Raw genomic sequence first — 6,440 nt, forward strand, 5'->3', positions numbered from 1 at the left:
AGGGTAGGACATAGCAGGGACTTAATCTATTTTGGCCTTTCTGCTGAAAAGCACAACAAAAGAGGCTGTGTTAGCAACAGCTCACGCCAAAAATCTGCCTTTAACACCACTACGGTGCCCAGTGCTGTTAGCAGCGGTCCCCTTGCCCCTTCATAAACCCCTCAAGAACAAAATGCATTGCGGGGTCCAGGAGCCCTGCTCCAGCTCATGCTGCCTCATTACCTCCTCAGCCTTGTTAGCCTTTGTCTCCAATGTAGATGGTAAACTCTCAGGGGCAGTGACCATGACTTAGTTCACCGAGTGCCAGACAACTGCTGGAGCTCAGTTAATGATGAGACAACTCCCATAGGCCTATTGTCTTAAGTGGAGTTTTGGCTAAGTGAAGACTTCAGGGATTTGCCCAATAATCAGTCAGTAATTCAGGATGCACTTAAAGACACATTCAATGTGCCTTTGCAGCAACATCCTTGGGAAGTAAGCATTTGTAGTACAGAGCACAACTGCGAGGAAGTCTAATATTAATTAGGAAGCAAACTCAAGGGCCCTGAATAGGCCCTTATAACAAAAGATCTTTTATTGAATAACTGTAGAGGAGTGCAATGCCAAAGTTTTCAAGCCAAAGTAACAATAAACGAACTGCAATGAATGCCTTTAAGACCAGTCTGTAAATTCAGCCTTGGCTTAAACAAAACAAGGAGCTTCTAAAAACAACTTTTAATAACTGTAAGAGGAAAAAAGAATGAATATAAACTTAAATAAAATACACAGGTTGATTCAACCTGTTTCAGCTGATAAACGGCGTGGTACTTGTTCTGTGCCAAAGTGACACTTGACCTCTATATATCTTCTTAATGAAGTCAGCAGAGAAAGACACCCAGTGAGCTTTTGTAACACTGCAAGCGAGTTGCAAGCTGGGCTTCACTAATGGGAGCTGTCACTTGGTTTTTTCCAGGTCACAAACTAAGAAGAGCAATTAAATCAAATTGGAGGCTGTACAGATTGGAGCAAGCCTCAATAGACCAGGTACCTAAATCATTAAAGACATAGTTCTTTTCCATGATAAATTGTTGAGGAGAGTGAAACATGCTGCTGGTCATTAATCTAGGCTAATCAGCTTGAAAGCTGGGTTGTTTTATTTAGTAATTAACTGGTTATTTGAAAAAAATGATACATGGCCTATAGAGCTGCCATCCAGCAGATAATAATGCAGAGCAGTGGGGAATCTCTTGAGGGCAATTCATGTCTTTTCAATTATAGCCATTGGCAAACTGAAAAATGGCTCTAGGTTTGTATTGACACATAGTAAAGTAACACACTCCAATGAACATAGCAGGAATCTTGTTGCATGCTGGTAATTGCTCTAGCCTGCCCCTCACACAAACTGCACTACAGCAAACCAAACATTTTGGAGGTGTCCCTCTTCCCCTCCCTTGGATTTAGAGTTGGTGTTTGTCAGACCCTTCTGCTAGAATTGGGGGAAAAGACCTGCTGTGTGTCGGTGGGCAGGTCTGCAACAATGGGGGACCAGCATACTCTTTCACAGGTAGAGGCTGCATTTCCCTACATCAATGCGCACTAACCAGTCTGGACTTCTCCAGAAGTGCTCCACAGGATCCCCACCTGGCTGAGACCAAATGCAGTCTAAGCAAAGAACCTTAAGCCTATTTCCTGGGGAACCTGCTGAGCAGGGACACCAGTTCATGTCCCCTGTGTTTATTGATGGACAAAATACTCAGGACTGGCTGTCTATCTTTGTGCTGCAGCAAAATCAGAGTGAGAAAGTCTCTTTGCAAGAATATACCGTAGGAATGGTGTAGTAATCCTCTAACTGAGAGCAACCAGCCAGTCCCACCTACCACATCAGTGAAAGGTCACTGTCTTCCAGACCCAGCCACAGCTATGACAGGGTTTTTCACACTCAGCCCTTCCAGTCATTTTCAACAGGGGCATCTAACTCCTTTGCTCTAGACATGGATGTATAAACAAACAGCTCTCCTTTGGTGACTGAGATATATCTTTTAGCCTCACCAAGAATTGCTTCCAGGTGTCCAGAAAAAGCCACTCAAATGCAGGGATCGTGTAAGTGAACCACATGTTTCCAGAATGGATTTTTGTCCTTTGGTTAAAATTCTACTGGAAAAAAGCCTCTGGACATAGAAAAAAATAAAACCACTCCATTAAATTATATTGAATACACAGACAACAGCTCTGGCTCAAAAAGCTCCTGAACCACGAGTTGCTGGCAGACCACACCGGAGTACCATGCACACTTGCTCTGTTTTTCACTCTACCCTAGGCATGTACTGCTGGCAAATGTAGGAGACAGGATACTGGGCTACCCGGACCAGTGGTCTGATGCAGCATGACTGCTCTTTTGTTAGGTATGTTCTCTCTGTTAAGATTCAGAGGAAAAGAAATGTGTGGCTGACACAACAGCACTAGGAATCCAGGCTGGAGGGACAGGCAGCACCATTAGCAGGTAGGTAAGCATTGTGCAGATGGACAGGCTTGTAGCTCAGTCACTATATAACCAACTGTACTTCAAACAATATTTCCTCCTTTGAGAGCCTTTGATGGAGATTTTGGAGGCAGGAGGAGAAAAGAAAGAGGCTGTTCAATGGGGCAAGAAGTAGCATCCACCATGCAGAAGCAGCATCCACCATGCACACAAAGCTTGCAAATACAGGCCGTGCAGGGTTATTAAACCTGGTTGTGGGGGTCAGGATCGCCCCAGAGCCAGCAGCATCCCACAGAGCAAGCAAAGCAAGCTCCAGTCAGCTTAAAAAAGCACCCGTTAATGAAAAACTTTGCCAGGAAAGCAGATCACATCAAGGCCACACAGAAGCCTCAGATCCTTTAAGCTGCACTTTGAAGACCAGTGGTGACAGACTGACAGATAAAGGCAAGGTCACAGGCCATCAAGACCCCCTCCAACACACCGTGCAGCTGAGTTGGAAAAAAGAAGAAAAATCATTGTTGCTATTTGACTAAACATTATAAACTAAAAATAGCTGAATATCTCTGATTAGGAGAATTCCAAGGGCTTACAATCCTTGCCACTTGGGGTCCAATTTTTCTCTCTTTTATTATGGGCATTAGGTTCTGGACAATACCAGGGCTACAGAGGGCATATGTTAAGTTAGTCTAAGCCTGCACCACGCGAACCTTTGCACCCTGTAGGCTACTTTGTCGAATATTTCTGTCTCCAAATGAGCTGTAAAGGTTGCAGTTTTTCTGGCAGCAGCCAGCACAGATCCCATTAACACATTTCACAAGTATAATTTTCAACAGTATTAATAATTGTCCTCATAAAAGTCCATAAGAGGAACTTAATGGACTAGACTGTTTTTATTTCCATGAAATTCCTGCTCTTTTAAAAGCTCTCCATGCCTGGATTTAATATTTTCTACTTTCAGACCTCGACCAACTGTTTCCAGGCATAAACTTTCTTACTTCAAGTGTGCTAATGCCAAATGAAAAGCAAAGTGATCTGAAGTTCAGCCAGACCCTGCAAGTTAGGTTGAAAAAGTCAAAGATGAAAGGGGTGCACCTGCCAGTCACCCTGAGATGACCAGGGTGGGACTCTGGGGAATCGTTAGCTCTAATCAAGGAATTTTTGATTGCACCAAAGACCTCATCAGCCTTTGAGAATGCTCACTGCAAGGTCTATCCCACAAAGGATGGCGACCAGTGGACACAGCCACAACAGATGTAAAATCACGACCCAGTTCCAGACCAGGATCTTGGGCCTGGGGTCAGGTACTGGAGGGGCAGCAGCCAGGACTGTTGAGCTGTGTTTGCACGTTTGGCTCATTCAGCCACTCTTAGTTTCCATCAGCAAAGTACGGTACCATATCTGTGGGCACAGAATACTCTGATCAGTGAAAAGCAACATCACAACGTATTCTGGCTGAGGCTGGGAGAGCGAGCCTAGAAAGGAGGGAACAGAATTACTAACCTCTAAGTTCAACACTCAGTCATAATTAACACTCTGGGGAAACACATCCTGCTCAAGACAGCTCCTAATTCAGCAGATAAAAGGCAGAACGAGATTTCAGTGTGGGAAGCTACAGCACAAACTTAGTCAAAGTAGGGTGGTAACGTTTATCAATGACCATAATAAGCTTAGCAAACCTATCTGGTGCCAAGACCCATTGCAGAGGGCTGTTAAATCAGCCCTCAATATTTCTTTATTGTGCGTCTCTTTTAGCCCAGCCAGAAGCTACAGGTTTGGTGCAGATGATCACAGTGACACGTTCTGGTCTTAGCACCTAGAAATACCAAGTGGCAGGAATTGAAACACTTGTGCAAAACTGCTCACAAGCAGGTAATGGATTTTTATTTGTTCCCTGACATCTCTAAATTCCCCAAGACATTCTGTTTATAAGAAAATAAGGAAGAAATTGAAGATGTAAAAATACTTTTGTTTACAAAGTATTTATCTTGCACCGGAAAATGGCCTCGTAAAAACAAACAAACAAGAAAAAAGTACAAAAACTGGGACTGGCTCAAATACTTCATACCAAGGATCACTGAATTCCTTTGATTTCCAGTCAGTGGAAACAAACAGCAGAAAAAAACTTCAGTTCAGTCAGAGGGCACACACCCAAGCAATATCAAGCAACCTTGAAAATCCAAGATTAATATTGACAGGAAAACCCAAGATGATCATCGGTGTGCATTATACCTCAGAATCTCTCTCCTGTTAACCAAGCAAACTCCTCACACCTCAGGCGTACCTTAGACCTAACCAGGTCTATTTTCAGCTTCTAATAAATGAAACCAATGTGTGTTACCTTGAAAATGTTTGCTTGAAGAGCTATACAGCCAGCTGGCCAACCCCTTCCTCTTTATCACCACCTAAACCCCTGTTTTGCATGTGGGTATTTGACTGGGACAATCTTTTCTGAGTCAATTCTGCCCTTGCTGTTCATCAGTAACTGCAAGCAAACTTCACAGCACTGTTACAGTGCTGACCAAGCAAAATATAACTAACAGAAATGACATTCTGGAGGACTCGAAAACCTGAATACTGGCAAAATTACTGGGGGGGGGAAAAGAAAAAAGTTCCACAAACACTTGGGAATTTATGCCATGGTTTTCCCAAAAGGATTTTGACTTAAGACTTTGCATACCCCTTCAGTCCTGCCATCTAACACAATATGATTCCACGGAGATCCTTTTGTCTCTTGACTCTAAACTAAGCCTTACATACGGGAAAGCTATTTCTAGGAGGACTCAGAGAAAAGAGATTTCAGACACAGCATACTTCAACAGTGAGACACTTCCAGAGAAAAAGGCCATACCAAAGCACTGGGTTTAGAATTCTAATAAGCAAAAAAGCCACCCTTGTATTTCTCATCAGCCACGTGGGTTTGCACAATTAAAACACAATAGTTTCTCCCAGGGCTTTGTTGAGGTCCAGAATAGCTCTATGTAAGTGTGCAGCATGGCATACCATGGCTATTCTCTTCTCCCTGCAGGTCTGTCTCCTTAAAGCAGCTCCTCTGCTCCATGCAAACCTGCTTCTCCCTGGCTGTTGGAAAGGAGTCGTGGTTTTACTTGTGCTGTGCTTGAGCAGTGTTTCTGGTAATCTCTAGGACCAGGTGTTGGTAAACTCCAGAAAATACTTGGTTCAGGTCACAGTGAAGCCTTTGTTCAGTGAGTATTTCCTTAAAGCAGAAGGCAATTTTCACATTAACATTTATTGTAAAATTAATCAGGCCCAAGGAACCTGACAATTTCTGGAAAAACCTCCTGCCATACATTTTGGAGGTCCATGAATGAACTTTTTTGATAGAGGAAAGGTCTTGTTCAGGGATTTCTAGCTGCTACTTATCCTAAAATCAACCGTGCAGGTAACCACCAGTGCAGCCAACGGTTCCAAGCTGAATGCTTACAATACAGTCTGAATATGGCTCAACACACATTTCCACTTTCTGAGGTGGCGTTGAGAGAGGCTACTTAAGGACTGCTTGGTTCTTCTCCATTACAAATTCTTAATTATCAGTGGCTGAGAAAACATTACCAACATGTATCTCAGATGATTTCATTGTTGCTGTTGAATGTAGAGTGAAAATGCTGAGAATCTCTACAGCTTCCTAGAACTCAACTTTAGGTTTATTAGGAGAAAAGGCTAGTTCTCAAATATTTTCTTAACAAAGAACCTGGCCTTTTTGGGGTTAATATACAGTTTTGGATCATTTGGAAGAATATATTTGAAGCAAACAGCTTCTGAAGGACCAGAGATAATGAACTGACACCAGTCAATACAGGTAGTCCCAGACTGTCATATACATATACATGGTGCCTGAGGAGGCCACACACCAAACCTTTTACGTAAAAAGACCAGTATTTTAAATGGCAGTATAACATGTTCTTGACTTTGTTTTATAACAGCATCCAGCCATCTGTCTGCACAGGAACGGTAGTTTGTTACC

This window comes from Falco rusticolus, chromosome 13, assembly GCF_015220075.1.
Source record: "Falco rusticolus isolate bFalRus1 chromosome 13, bFalRus1.pri, whole genome shotgun sequence".
Classification (NCBI taxonomy): Eukaryota; Metazoa; Chordata; class Aves; order Falconiformes; family Falconidae; genus Falco; species Falco rusticolus.